The sequence below is a fragment of the Ursus arctos genome, unplaced genomic scaffold, assembly GCF_023065955.2.
Source record: "Ursus arctos isolate Adak ecotype North America unplaced genomic scaffold, UrsArc2.0 scaffold_3, whole genome shotgun sequence".
Classification (NCBI taxonomy): domain Eukaryota; kingdom Metazoa; phylum Chordata; class Mammalia; order Carnivora; family Ursidae; genus Ursus; species Ursus arctos.
This window is the reverse complement of record NW_026622985.1, coordinates 54068160-54084230: the sequence shown is the minus strand read 5'-3', so window position 1 is coordinate 54084230 and position 16071 is coordinate 54068160. Positions and strand designations below refer to the sequence as shown.

Below are 16071 nucleotides of genomic sequence, written 5' to 3'. Positions count from 1 at the left end.
GGAAATTAGGGTTAGTGATGATCAGAATGTGCCTTTCTTTCAATGCCCAACTTTAGGTTCTTTTGTACAAGGCATGTGACCTAAAGCAAGAAAGTGTAAAAATAAAAAAATGCAAAAAGAGCAAGTCGACGCCATGGCATCATGGGTCAAGAGAGCATCTCTTCCACGCTGCAATAATTTGTCAGGTCATCGTGCCAGATAAATAAAATTTCGAGTGAAAACAGGACTAAGGTTTCAAAGTCCTCAATTTCCAAACGGCTATCACATGGCCTTTATCTGTTTACAGAAGAAAACACAGGGGACTAAGGCAATCACCCTTTCCCGGAAAGCAAGAAGGATGCATTTCCTGGCGCTGTAAGTAGAACCTCTGTGAGTCTGGGCATCCCCTCTTCTCAGGAGATTGCAGATGTGGACGGTAACAGCCCCCATCTTTCGGGCAGGAATAATTAATGGAGTAAGTGTAGGCTTGTGGCTTGTGAGCAGCCAGGGTGAAACTGCTTGTCCATTTCAGCTTTCGCCTAAACCACCGGGACGCTTACTTCCTGAGTCAATGGTGATCTCGCAATGCTAACAAAAGACCCCCATTGATCATTGCCCTCTTATAATTGCTGCCAGTGTGAGGCTGTCCCTCACAACTTGTTGACATCTCTTGACAATTTAAATATGGCCCGTGCTAAAGGCCCAAAGCCATCATAACACAGGGTGAAGAGTAAAAGGCAAATATGAACTTTTGCAACAAACTCAAGTTCAGGGTGCAACAGTGCTTCTCCAGTGATGACACTGAATTGTGCCTTGGGAGCCTTTCCACTGGAGCCTCCAGGTTCTGCTTGCACTAAGAGGTTGCTGGTAAGCTAACTCTTAAGTAGCCCCATAACCTTTCAGAAACGAGAGAGCAGGAGGCAGTGTGTATCCAATTGCACTTGGGTGTGTTAGGAACCACCAGAAAGAAAGGTCTCATACCAGGGGTGGGGGTGGAATTTGGCAGCTGGCGTCCAAAAACCGCTTTCCAATTCATCTGGACTCGCGCTCAGCAAACTGTCAGGAGGGCTCAGCAAACTGTGGCCTTGGGCCAAATCCAGCCCAGTGCCTGTTGTAAATAAAGTCTTACTGGAACACAGCCACACCCATTTGTTTACATAATGTTTATGCATCTTTGGCTCTGCAAGAGCAGAGTTGAGTGGCTGAGACAGAATGGATGACCTGCAAAGCTAAAAATCTTTCCTATCCAGCCTTTTACAGAGAAAGTTTGCTCTAAAGTATGTGGCCGGATGGCAATTTTCATATGAAATCGTTGAACTGGGCGCCTGAGTGGCTCAGTCGGTTAAGCATCTGCCTTCAGCTCAGGTCATGATCTCTGCTCCGTGGGGAGTCTGCTTCTCCCTCTTACTCTCCCTCTGTGCTCTCCCTTTTTTTCTCTCTCTCAAATAAATAAATAAAATCTTAAAAAAAAAAAAAAGAAATCCCTGAACTGAGCTTTCAGTAGGAGGTTCTGTAATCTTAGGGAAGCCTTGTAATTAATTGCATTTTGAAGCCTAGAGAGCTGGACCTGAGACCCTGAGGCCACAGTCTAGCCTTATTATGAAGCTTTCAAACTCTGCGGCATTATTCTAGTTCTATTTCCCTAAGATACTACTGCCGGTAACTAACAGTCTAGCCTACCGTGATTTCAGGAACATGGCAAAACCGGCAGAATCAGAGGGCCCTGGAGCCCTCAAGGTCTAAATGGCGGATTTCTGAAATGGTGCTATAAAAGCTCAACGCGAGCCTTTGATTTGCACTTGGTTTGGAAGACGATAAAGATTTCTAGTCCCACATGTAAATTTAGCAAAAGTTAGGCATGCTTGTCCTAGCATTCCATAGTTAAATTCAAATTTCTGGGCTGCTTAGAGAAAGAATTCTTTATAGTTGAGAACGAGTTAACCTCTAAGGCACCAGATTGCTACGGCTGTTAAAAATTTAGTAGTCGTTTGGGTCGAAAGCTCTCTAAAATGTACTATATACTCTTAGCATGAAAGTCGCCGATTTAGGTCCGTCACCAACATGGCGCTGAACCGAGACCCAGCACCGGAGGCTCCCCTTCGTGTTTTCTTCCACTTTCTACCCCAGCCTTATAAACTCTCATACACATAGAGAAGATGTCCTTTGCCTGGAATGAAAGCCAGCAGGCTGATGTGTTGAGAAAGATTCTGAGGCTGCTTCTAGGGGCAGTAGAAAAGAGCTTCATGAATCATGCTTGGTGTGTGTGTTGATTCCAGAGAGGAGGTCAGGCATCTTCTGCTACATAATTCTGATTCTCGCTCTATGGCTTCCAGGGCCCCTGAATGGCAGAGTCGTTTTTTTGTTGCTTTGTTATCAGCTCTCTACTCTGCTGTTAGCAGGTCTGAGACTCAATATTCCTGTGGCTGGGTCTTTGCATCATCTCATTCTCTGTTCCTCTGGTTACTTCACTTCTCTCCCCCTCTTTCTTATATTCATCTCTTCTTCTCGGCTCCTCTGACTGTAAGGACTTCTCTTGAGAAGTGTATTTTTAGACACTCCTGGTCAAGAATGTGCTTCTTTCTGTTCCCCAGAACTGCTGACTCTGACCCGGACAAGGCTGCCTAGGCAAAGATGGGAATGGAGGCTTTCGGCCAGTGTGCACCCTGCCCCTTTCACATTGATTCGTCTGCATCCTACTTCCCGTCTCCTTTTCTCTCTTTTTTATCCATTATGCGTGGATTCTTATTTTATTAAATGGATTATAATCCACTCATTTCGATTCTCAGATTGGCCCAGATTTGGCCAGTGGGAGCCCTTTCAAGCTGGTTCCTTTGTTCTTTTGACATATCTCTAGCCTTTTTTTGTGAGTACTTCCTTCCTTTCTGTACAGCACCATATTCCAGATTCATCTTTACCTTTCTTGCCCCAGCCCTGGCATCAGCTACTTCTGCAAGAAGCCCTGGTTCCTTTCAGTTGGGGATGATATTTAGAAACCAAGACCGGGTGCTAGGTGTGCTGGCAGTTAACTGGGGTGTAATTGCTTTTAGAATTTAAAGATGTTTTTAAACATTATTAATGATATCATGAGTTGATATTGATACTTCCAATTCCAATCCAGACCCATAGGTTCTTTCTTGCTTTCCCCACTCCATTTTTGTATTTCTTGTCTTCACATGTAGAACCCTGACTCTCAACAGTACATCCTATCTATTCATTTGATCAATTCTGTAACACATTTAATTTCCATTTGAATTTGTTCTTCCTTGGGCATCTTGTAGTTTCTGAAATAGTTTTGTCTTTTCTTTTTATTTCTTTCTTTGGTAAAATGAAGTCTCATTATGTGTCTTCTTGTGTCTTGTCCATTTTTATTCTTAGTTTTTGGATATACTTAGTTACACGGTTATTTGAAAATAATTCAATTTGTCATATTGTGTTATAGACATCTTCTGCTTCATGGTTGGATTTGGGGGGATAGTTTTTATTAGCTGAAATATCTTTTACACTTTTATTTCCTTCTGACAGTAGTATTATATGCAATTGGTTAGGTTTTTTTCTATTCCTAGGCATTTGGTGGGTGGGTTTTCTAAATCAAAAGCACCATTTTCTTTCTTTTTTTTAATAATATTTTTTTATTATATTATGTTAGTCGCCATACAGTACATCCCTAGTTTTTGATGTAAAGTTCCATGATTCATTACTTGCGTATAACACCCAGTGCACCATGCAATACCAAAAGCACCATTTTCTTTCATTATAATAAAGTTCAGTATCTTTATTTTTTAAATTTTTAAAAAAGATTTTATTTATTTATTTGAGACAGAGAGACACACAGAGCTAGCAAGAGAGAGCAGGAGTAGGGAGGGGCAGGGGGAGAAACAGACTCCTCCCTGAGCAGAGAGCCCCCTGTGGGGCTTGATCCCAGGACCCTGGGATCATGACCTGAGCCGAAGGCAAACGCTTAACCAACTGAGCCACCTAGATGCCTCAGTTCAGCATCTTTACTAAAGGATAATGATGATGATGGAGGTGGGATGGACTAGGAGTGGCCACAACACCTTACTTTTTTGTTTGTTTCTATAGGTTTCTTATCTTTAGTTTCTTGCTTCCTTCTTGGCCTTCGTTGCTGCACACCCAGGCAACACTGCATCTTGTCTGTTTTTCTGATTCTTCCCCCAGAGAGTGATTCTTCAAGGCTGCCATTGCTGTCCTGCTCACTTTCAAGTCCCTTCCCGGTAACAGATTCCCTGAACTACCAAGTCCGTGACGACTGTTTAATATTTGGGCAGTTAGTGTTGGACTTGCTGTTTCTGAGACTTTCTCTTTTATCTTCAGACCTGAAATTGTCTCCTGATGTTACTTCTTGCCTCTAGATCTGTACGTCAGCTCTGGCTTTGCTTGGCACTGGTGAGTTCTGCATTTCTTTTCTTTCCGAGAACTAGACTGAAGGACCAGTACCTATTTGAGCGACACTGTTCTCATAGCAGAGGGCAGGAACAAAGAAGTTGACCCAAATTATTCAAGCACATTTGAAGCTTCTGCTTAGATATGGTGTATATAACATTTGTGCACATTCATTGACAAGGGCAAGTCACATGGCCAAGCCTCCTAATGAGGCCAGGAAGTGTACTCCTCCCACATGCAAACATAGCAAAAGCGAGGAGCAGATTATACTCTTACAGGGAAGGAGGATGTTCAAATGCTCATGTGCATAGTAAATCTTCAAGTGGGAGACTTTATTAAACAGATTTACCCAAATTAATTGACCACAGGACCCTTTCCTTGAGGTACGTCTCAAATTCCCCAGAGAATACTTTGGGAAATGCTGCTCTGCTCCATCTTGAGGTGTTAGAACTAACCTTGGAAAAGACATGTCTTTGAAAGTCTGGGTACGTGGAGTATATAGAGTTCTGAAATTCATGTTTCAATGAGTGAGAGCCAGACCTTCAAACCTTCCCATGTCAGCAAGCCCGATGCCCCTTTATTAGCTAGCATTTCTTTAGCCCTAAAGTCCTATAAAAAGCGGATTGGGAAAATAATCTTTAAGTTCTCATGCTTCCTGGCCCTTATGGATATCAGTGATCTTGTTAGGAACCATCCCCTCCCCCAACCATCTTTTTTTCTCTCCCTCAAATAATCATTTGTGTTTCTTATTATTAAGGAATCATTTGTGTTTCTTCAAATAAGAAAATGAAGAGTCTCCCCATCTGATTGTGTTACGTCTCTTTCCGTATGAGTGGTGTCTTTCTCAGATTCAACTCACTAACTCCCGTTCCTAGCACGGTGTCCGCTATATGAATCATAAGTTGCTCTGAGTATGAAAAATTGCCGACTGAGTGAGTGACGTGCTCATGGCAGGTATCTTCACTCCGTGGGCTACGACTGTATGGAAAGCAGAGACATAAAACTTAAATTAGGGACACATATTCTTTTTTTAGAGCAGAAGGTAAGTATCTCATAACCTTGGAGTGGTGAGATACAGGTCATTGAGCTAAAAGAGAATGGAAGGGAGCGTGTCCTCATTCATGTACCCAGCTTGGTGGTTACCTTGGGCAATTTACTCTTCTTTAGTCTTCTCACTTGCCACAGAAGAGATACTGCATGAGGCCTGGAAGAAATTCTGCTAGGAAAGCTTGCAAAGATGAGAGAAGTTTGCAGAAGGTGGAGACGTGCCGTACGATACTGTGTCAGTGGCATTCATTTTCTTTTTATCCCCAATATAAGTCTTTCAAGGCTTTTTTCCCCCAATGTTTTTATTGTGGTAAAAACGATGTAACATGAAATGTGTCGTTTTGATCATCGTAAGTGTAGAATCAGAGGCACTAAGGACATTCACATTGTTGTGCAACCATCATCACGGTTCCCTTGCAGAACTTTTTCATCATCCCAGCCTCTGGCAACCCCTATTCTACCTTCTGTCTCTGTGAATTTGCCTATTCTAGGTCCGTCCTGTGAGTGCACTCATATGCTAGTTGTTCTATTGTGTCTGTTAATTTTTTTCGGTATAATGCCTTCACGGTTCATCCATGTTGTCATATCCATTAGAATTCCCTTCATTTTTACGTCCAGATAATATTCCATTGTATGTAAATGCCACATTTCGCTTATCCATCCGTCTGTTGACAGACGTTTGCATAGTTTGTCTTTTGGCTATTGGGAATAATGTTGCTATGCACAACAGTGTGCAAGTGAAGCCTCTTCTGGAAGGTTCCGGTCCACCTCTGCAACCTTGAAGTCCTGACACTCAGTTGGGTGGAGGTACAGTGTCTAACAAATAGAAAAGGGCAACTGGTGGCAGGCAAATGGTTAAAGTCCTGGCTTGAAGTTTTATAAGCTCAGCTCTCTTCCCTTTTTTTCCTCAGGGCAGACCTTTTCCAGGAATCAAGTTCAGCTCTTAGAACCACTCCATGGGTGGCTGATGGACAAAGCAATAAAGCTGACCGAATCCTGCTCCTTTCCATATTAATGGGGCCATTTGCTGTTGTGGGATTGAAAGTATTACAGCTGAGTGACAGTTGTTTAGTATTCTAATTACATAAACTTTCTGTGTTACAGTTTTGCCATTTGACATATGAGATTTCATAATGTGATTGAATTTGTATGTTGGAACTATGTTTATTAATGGAGACTGACATGGTTCTAGTAAAAATTTATGTTAAGCAGACTGAGTGAGTGATGTGGGAAATCCACAGTGATCGTCTGGGGGAGGCTGGAGTACAAACTGACCAGAGTCTTTTCTGTTTCAGTTTCACAAGAACATTTCTTGGAGACGAAGTTCACGTTTTCATTTATTTGGATATGTTGTGGGATGATTGGATGTGAGATGAGGGAAGACTGGCTCGAGAAACGGGCGCTTGCAGAGGCCTGAGGTCAAAGGAACTGCTCTGTAAAGAGATTGTCCAATTGGGGGAGGGCACAGAAACACACTTATTATCTATATTATGTTTTCTTTCACAGGGCTTTCCTGGCTGTGGGTATAAATACATAACTGGTAAGCAGAAGCTTTAGGCTTTTCTTTGGAGAATAACTAAGGTCTACTCATTCCAAGCTAGATAACTGGGTTGCGAGCCATTTTTCAGAGCAGCTACGGCCTCAGAAGGTGGCAACATGATTTTTCCCTCTGCACTCAGCTTAGATCTGAATCAAACTGGGTCTCAGCCAGGAGGTTTCAACAATTTATAATTTAGTGAGGTTAGGCTCGCGCTGGTCTCCAAAGGTAGTTTAAATTGAGTTTAAACAGATTTATGCAAAACTCCAGGACAATATTAGTAAGATCCAAATAAATCAGAAAACTATAGGCATTTTCATCTTCTAGGATATTACGATTTTAAACCAGCAGAGAGAGTTTGTATGCTAGCAAGTTTAAAAATTATAAAGCAAACAGATGAGTTCTACTTCTAACCAGATTTCAATTTTTAAAAATGATTGTATATTAATTTTTTTAAATTACGAAGGTAATATAATTATCTTACAGAAAACATGGAAAAGAAAAAAAATTACTCATAAGACAATACCCTTAAGCAGCCTCTAATGCATTTTGGTATAATTCTTTATAGTCCTTTCCCTCAGCATAACTATTTATCTTTTTTTCTTTACATATTTGTCATCATAATTTAAGGACAAATTTGTATCTTATTCTTTTCATTTAATATTGCACTGAAACATTTCCCATGTTTCTGTATTGTCTTCATAGCCATAATTTTAAATGGCTTAATTGAGGGAAAGCAAGTAATGGAGAGCATTTACCTCACTTCCAATTTTATAATACACTAGACCATGGGCGTTTGCAGATTTATCATTGAAGATTTTAGCTGTTCTCAAGCAATTCCAAAGGCCCAAGGCATGTAATAATTAGTAATTTTATCGGAGCATTTGGGGGAATTTGAATCATAAGATCAGAGTCCAAGAGCTAGCCAGCTAGTCCATGAACTAATGGCCCAATATCAGGATATTAATGTAGTTTTTCTGTTTTCTGTTTGTCCCACATGTATTTTATGGGAAATTATTGTATTAGTTTTTGCTGCATAACAAACCACTAAGAACTTCAATGCTTAAAACAACAAACATTTATTATTTAGCTCATGATGCTAAGGTTGGCTGAAAAGGCTGGGAGAATTCTGGCTTGGGATGACTGCCTGGGGCTGGGTGGCCTAGGATGCACTCAGTCATGTAGCTGGGATTGGCAGGGTGTTGGCCAGAGTGGCTTGGGCTTTTCAGCACATGACCTCTCTAGACTGAACTGCTGGTGGTCCCATGGTTTTAAGTGCAGAAAGAGAAAGCAAAATCCACATGCAAGCATTTCTCAATCATTTTTCAATGTGCTTGCATCATATTTGCTAATGTTCCATAGGAGAAAGCAAGCCAATGGCCAAGCCGCAATCAAAGTCCATTAATAGACTTTGCCTTTGATGGACAGAGAAGCAATATCATATTGCAAAGGGGCAGTGGATACTGGAATAGAAAACGATATTGTTTGCAAGTAAACTACCACAATTTCATATGTAGATGTATGGTCACACTTGGGAATCTGTAAAAGTCTGACAGAAATCCAAGGGCCACACCGTTTGTGATTTATGAGGAGGGGAATCTTCTAGTCATGGGCAAGTATTGTAAATAATACTTTAATACTGCTCTTTGTGTATATATTTTTAAAACTCTTTTGAGGTATTTGGTTAGGATAGATTCCCAGAAGAGGAATTACTAGGTCAATGAGAATGAGCATTTTTATGTCTCTTAATACCTATTTCAAGCTTGTTTTTCCAAAAGTTGTGTTGAATTATGCGCTGTCAGCAATGTATGTTTGATTATGCACAAGATTACCTGTTTTGCCACACTTCGGTTAGCACTGAATGTTATCATTAATAGAATTTGCTAGTCAAAAGCTAAAAAGTGGTTCGTAACTTCTATGGGTGTTTATTAGTCTTCTAGGGTGGCCATACCAGAATGCCACACTGTGGATGGCTTAAACAACAAAAATTTATGTCCTCACAGTTTAGCAGCTAGAAGTCCAAGATCAAGATGTCGGAATGTTGGGTTCCCCCTGAGGCCTCTCTCCTAGACTTGGAGACGACGGCCATCTTCTTGCTGTGTCCTCGCATGGCTTTTTTTCTGTCTGTGCACATTCTTGCTGGTTCTTCCTTTTTTTTAGAAGGACATCAGCCATATTGGATGAGGGCCCCACTCCTAGGACCTCACTTAACCTTGATTACCTCTTTAAAGGCCCTATATCCAAATGCAGTCACACTGGGGGTTGGGACTTCAACATATGAATTTGGGGGGAACATAATTCAGTCCATGACAAGGTGGGTCTAGGTTTTGTGGGGACTGAAGCTTATATAGTGTTAAAATAATATTTATTTTTTTTAAATATATTTTTAAAAATATAAATATTTAATTATAATTAAATAATATATTAATATATTAATATAAATATAAATATTTATATTAAAATATAAAAATTTAAAAAATATATTTTAAAAATATATTTTTAAAAATAATATTAAATCATAAATATAAAATTGCTAGGAGGTCTTCCTGGTCTTGGAAGGACCCTGAGGCTTAGGCCTCCGGGGTGGCACAGTTAGCCCACCTCTGCTCATTTCTGTTTTGCACTTCAGTTAATAGTGGGCATAAAATCTACTCATTTGTATATATGCCAGGTATACAGCTAAGGATATTGGTTTTGAATAAAAAGTGGCAGGAGAGGAGTGTTACCATTTAGCATGGAAGTTTCTCATGTTTGAAGCTTTGGGTTTAAACAAACATGGTAAGGTTTTTAGGAGAGGCCTTACTTGCTCTGGTAGAGCAGCAAACCACTTATGTGTGTGTTTGTCTTGGTGACAATGAGTGTGTCTTATTGTCTCCAGTATTTTACCTCTACCATCTGAGCACAGGACTGACATATGATTAAGAGGGAACCAACCTTCATTCTTTAATTAGACATGGGGCTCAGAATCTAAGCTCCCCGGAGAGAGGGAACACACCGACGTAAGTTTGCATTAAGATGTGAATGCCTTATGCTAGATTTTCTAGGAGTAGGTTTTCATAAGGAGAAGCTAGATGGCCCTTCTCGAAAAGAAGATATTGAAAAATGGAGTTTGGGATGCTAATGACAAGGTTCTCTCTTAAACATGTTGGATATAACACTTTCACTATTTGCAGATGACATGATACTATATACAGAAAACCCTGAAGAGTCCAGAAAATATCTGCTAGAACTGATAAATAAATAGAGTAAAGTTGCAGGATACAAAACGAATACATAGAAAGCAGTTGCATTTCTATATACTAATAATGAAGTAGCAGAAAGAGAAATTAAGAAAACGCTTCCATTTACAATTTCACCCCAAATGATAAATTGTCTAGGAATGAACTTAACTAAGGAGGTGAAAGATCTGTACTCTGAAAACTACAGAAAAAAGTGTTGGATGGACCAGTGCTGACCATGGAGGACACGGTTGTTGTGCCCTAGTACAGAGTTTTCTGCATGGAGAGTCTGTTGTCTTAGAAATGTATTTCTTTTACCATTTCTGTTTCCTTCTCTGTCACATTTGGGGGCCTGAACACAATTAGGGACTTATGGGAAGGGACAGGGCTATGCTGTGACAGGCGTTGCCTAAGACCAATGAGAGTGTAGAAACAGATGAACCAGGCAGGGATCCTTGGGGTAACAATTACTTAAGCATGAGTCTTTAAGTAAAGGTTTAGGGGAGTTTGGAAAGTTGGTTTGGCAGTGGCCTGGGTGGAAAGCAAAAGTAACATGGGAGTGGAGGTAAAAAGAGAAATTAAGAAGAGAAACCCTCATGATATGACATATTTAAAGATACATTAATCACATATAGAAAAGGTAAATCTAGCTTTCTTTTCCTCCTGTTAAATAATACAGATAATTCATAGAGCTATGGAGAGCGTTATTCAAAATCACTGTGAACCTCCTGGCTCCTGGAAGACAGCCAATGAAATTCCCAGAGCTGAAAGGGGCCTGTCTTAACTACCAGCCTGAGTTACCACTGACACCCAGCAAAACATGTAGGAAAATATTAGCATTTCCTATTCAAACAAACAGGATATAGTCTGGGGACACAGGTTTATCTAATTTGCCTTTGAAAAGATAACATATAAGAAAGAACAGGGTTTAAACAGGAAAATCACTTTGCACAGAGTCACCAGTGATGCAAAGTGGGGTAGTCCTCATTGCCTCCGAGAACAAGTAGAGCATTGTCTCATCCATGAAAAGAAAACACCCTCTGATTTTCTAATTTTGCTCCGAACCAAATTCTCAGCATCTAAGGATGTATTTTCTTTGTCCTTCTCTTGCCTCCCTTCTTAATTTTCTTAACCTCCGATTTTTAATGGGACTATCTAAGTGGATGTTGAAACAGTCTGAATGTTCAGAAAGAGTACATTTCCTATGTAAACAAACACAGCTCAGCTTAGAGAGAAAAGAAAGCAGTCTTGTCAACCCGAAAGGACCCAGCACATGGTAATTTTCGTAATTGAAGTATTCCAGGGATTCCAGAGTACAGGAACCATCCATAAAACGGGAACTGGACCACACAAAAACACACCCATGGCTCCAGGCGGGCATGTTTGAAAGTAAGCAGACCTTGAGGAGTAGGAAGCAGGGGACTTGCATCAAATGATCTTTATAAATGCCCCTCTAAAAATTAAAACCCTCTCTAAGCTTCTTCCAGGTAAAAATGTCATTGTCTGGGGGTCTGGAGGCCATGAAATCCAAGCATTGTGGAGAGGAAGACAAATAGACTGCTGAGGTCGGGGCTGGAGTGACATGACCTTGAGATTTTTGTTTTCTTTCTCAAGGTCTTTGACATGCGTCATTGGATTACAGTCTCAAGTCTGGTATTCTGATGGAATTCATATCCATTGAGAATTTACCATGCTCTAGGCACAGAACTAGATGGATGTAGATACAGTCTCTTGTTTGGGTTCTTCAAAGACAACACCTAATTATCCCCAGAGGAGTCATAGCCGAAAAGACGAGATGGTGAGAGATCCTAAGTCTATTCTAGACATGATTTTCTTTGGAAGTTCTCTGTCACTGTCAAAGGTGCTTTCTTGCCCACCAGTTGGGAAAATTTTTGACTGTCTGAAGTCTCTAAGTAATAAGTGTTATTGGAGCAATCAGATAATTTTTTAAAACAGTAGGCGAGATGTTAATGTTTTAAAATTGAGTCTATCCGTGATTCTTCTAGCTTCCATTCTAATTCCAGATGAAGTGCTGTGGTTGCCCGAGTCCAGATGAATATTTTAGCACCTCCAAGGATTAGCAGACATAGGGAGAAAAAGAGACCGTGTTATCTTTCCATAGGGGCGGCCATTTCACTTCCCAGAGATGGAAATCAAAATTTCCTTCAGTGTAAGTGGTAGCTTTTGACTGGCCGTAAGGAGAGCCCGAGTTTGTTTAATTTGGAGTAAGGTTTTATGAGTTAATCTCTAGTGAGGGAAAGCAGCAGTAAACACAGAACATATTGGTCATTATTCCAAGTATTTCTACATTCTTTCTCATGCATGAAAGGAGAAAAAAAATTTCAAAAAAATGGGGAGGCATAGCGCTCAAACATATGTGTATGTGTGCGTGTGTGCGCACACATGCGCATAATTTTGTTTTGACCAAACCATCTGGTGTACAATATACTCCAGTAGCGTGAAGGCAAACATTTACCAGGAGATTCACATGGTTTCTGCTGTGTGTAAACATACTTGCCGAAGACTCTTACGTTTCTAGAAAGTGGAGATAAACATAGATCTCTCTAGGCATATATTAACACAGTTCAATCCTTTACAGACCAAACTGTGATTTACTTTGGTGGCCCTTATAAACTCAGGTGGGTTAAAATGCCAGAGAGACATACACAATCTGGAAATGATCACTGTTGTGTCTGAGGAAAACTACCTTTCTCCTCAACTTTAGTAATAGGAGCGAAAAATTCAGGGATATTGTGATATGATTGTGTGCTGAAAAGTGGATTAAATCTCAATTAAATCACAACATAAATAATACCTTTACTAAGAATGTTAAAAGTGAACTCGAAATGGTCTTAAAAACAAAGGAGGTAATTTGCCTGATTTATTAGGGGAGAGAAAAAGTAGCTTTGTGTGTGTTCTGTGGATTTCATGTTAAAGGGACAGACTTCTAGGGAAACTGCTGGGATTTGGGGAAGCTAAACCAAGAGCTCCTAGCATGCTGGCTGGATTTTTAAGACGCTAGAGGGAGGAAAAAAATCACCCGCCCATCCACCCACCCATCCAACTAACCAACCAACCAACCAACCAACCAACCAACCAAGCTGAGTGCTCGGGCCCTGGGAACATGGCCACTGTTTCCAAAGGCGGTCTTGAATATCAGAAGACCACTCAACGAGGGAGCTCTTAAACTTCAAAAGGAAAAAGGGGATTTATTAGGAGGTTTGAGGGGAATGTTCCTGTAACTTGGGACCCTTCTGTTCTTATTCACAGGCCCACAGGTTGTTGAAAACTCTCCTGTAAGATATAGATATAGCTTTGGATCTTCTGGTGTTAGCTGCAACTGCAACATTTTGCACTACCGTTTCTCTGAAAAGTCCAGGATGTAAGGTGCTTCCTTCGAAAGCCTCTCAGTCCTTCACCAAGAACAGGCCACATTCAACTTCACTATGGGGTGGTGGTGGGGGTGGTGTGGGGTGCTGGCGGGTCATGTGTCAGTAGGCAAGGGGGTCCCTTCTTGGGCCCTGTTTCCCCATGTGAAATGGGGGAGTTTTTCCTTAAGGAACTTTCCAGCTCTAAAATCCTGTGATTCTCAGTGGGCCAGAAAACCCAGCTTCTGAACAAACAAAGCTCAGAGCGGCGGAGTGGAATCGTTTGTCAAAGGCCACGCAGCAATTGACTGTCAGTTCTAAGAAGAACTTGAGACTGTATCTCTCTTCTGACAACTAGACTCTGACATCCAATAAGGCTGAGGGCTTTGGGAGGGTGATGACCATGCCCATCTCACTCACGATTATATGTCCTGTATGCCTGGCACATAGCCAGCAGTCAAGAGACATTTATTGACTCAATAAATGAAAGGATGAATAGAAGGCAGGGACTTTCTAAGAGCAACCTGGTTTTGAGGATAAGGCTTGCTCAGTTCTGTGGCGTGGAACCCCACGTGATCAGCGACCCTGAATTTCATACAGAGGAGTGTAGCTGCCCTGGCATGCTGGGAGAGAGACGGACAGTGACTCTTTGGGAGACTGAAACATTTCTGTCATCAATACTGATGGCAAAATCCGGCTTGCTGTTTCACAGACACACACGTCAAGTGTCACACTTCTGGCAGGCAATACGAGGAACATCAGATGACAGTTCTGACTCTCCATATTGATGAGTCAAGAGGCAAACCTTGAACTGTCTAGGGTTGTGCAACAGAATCGCTTTGATCGGATGTGTGGAGGAAGTAGGTTACTTGAGGACTCTTCATAAAACACGTCACGAGTCTTTGAAATAGCACATTGTGACCCCGTGCATACCACCCAGCGAACATTACAGCTTTATGAGATGAAACTTTGCTTTTACTCTGTGCAGTGTACCCTGATACTTTGTGATAATTCCATTTTATTTTTATTTTGTTATTTAAAAATGCTCAGTGCAATGCACTAAAAGTTGATTTCATGACTAATCCACAAGCTGCAAACAATACTGAAGAATTATGTTTGAACTGGGACAGTTTGGGGCATGTGTATTAGGTATTTCCTTTTGTTTCATTTTGATTAAAAAAATAGTTTTATTGAGATATAGTTTGTGTGCCGCAAAATTCACCCATTTAAAGTATACAATTCCATGGTTTTTAGCAAATTCCCAGAGAAGTGCAACCGACCTGGTGATTTTGGAATATTTTCATTGCTTCAAAAAGAAACCCCATATTCTTTAGCTATCACTCCCCATACCCCCATTTCCCTCGCTCCCCAGCCCTAGGCCACCACTCATCTACCTCCTGTGTTTTATAGATTTGTCTATTCTGGACATTTCACATGAACGGAGTCAGAGAATATGTGGCCTTTTGTGACCGGCTTCTTTCTCTTAGCATCCTGTTCTCAAAGTCCATCCGTGTCGTCGCATATGTCAGCACTTCGCTCCTTTTGATGGCTGAATAATATTCCGTTGGGTGGGGTATACCACATTTTGTGGATCCCTTTATGGAGGCATTTCATCTTTATTTACAGAGGCTGCTGCCTGTTGCCGTTCAAGTCTTCCCGGAATCACTAACGCTCAGCATCAGGAAGAATGGCAGGCGGAAGCCCCGCCCCCCCACTGGGCCCCACCCATCACCTCCAGGTTCACACCCACCCGCCTTCCTGGGTGCTCCCGCCCTCTCACGGTTGTCGCGAGACGCCCAGCGAGTGTGCGGGCAAGGACTGGTGCTGACGGAGAAGGGGGCACAGAGCCCTCGCTTCTCCTTTCGGGCGGCGGGAGCCTCGAGCGGGGACGAGGGCAGGAGCCGTGTGTGTGTCAGGGCCCACGCAGAGCCTTCTGGAATCTTCTGCTCCATCCTGCGAACGGCCCTCAGTACCCGCAGCCGCCTGGCAGGAAGGAGAGCTTCGTCCGCCCGTCAGATTTCTGGTGACACCCCCTCCGCAGAAGGAAGTTGCTCCCAGCCGAATTGTACCACTTCTCGTTCTGTAAACTTGCCCTTTTAAGTTCCTCAGTCTCACCAAATGACAAAGACAAACGACTAAGTGGCAACCTGAGCCTCTTTTCAGGTCAGCGTTACTATTTTTTTTTAAACATCTCCCTTCACGCTTTTAAATGAAAATATAAGCAATATGTGTGCACACCGGCAGGTGGAAGACAGTGGGTGCACTCTGGCCCCCCAGGACCTTACAACCCTTAGTAGAGCATTTGATTTAATGTTCACCAAAAGGCCGCCTTTGGTTCGACCTGAGTTCTGGAATTTTCTGGGTTATTGAAGCTGTGCAGTTTTTCATTTTCTTGGCCTCGGCAGTGACATTCCATGCTGACACGGCTGCGTCTGTCTGCTCTGTGTCTCAAATGTTCCTGGCATTTTCCTTGGGTGTCTGCTAACCCAGTGTCGCACAGGATGGGTTCAGAGAGGAGAAA

The 16071-nt window shown here is 41.8% G+C and overlaps 1 long non-coding RNA gene across 4 annotated transcripts in view; it reads left to right on the top strand.

Annotated features, from left to right (window-relative positions):
* The first annotated feature begins 228 nt into the window (after positions 1-228).
* LOC125281111 (uncharacterized) overlaps positions 229-16071 on the top strand; it is a 266321-nt gene continuing 250478 nt past the window's right edge. For 2 of the 4 annotated variants that reach the window (XR_007188179.2, XR_007188177.2), the window contains exons 1-2: positions 229-354; positions 15177-15713. This is a non-coding gene — a long non-coding RNA (uncharacterized LOC125281111). The remainder of the gene's footprint in view (positions 355-15176; positions 15714-16071) is intronic. The other 2 variants (XR_007188178.2, XR_007188180.2) reach the window with 2 other exon arrangements.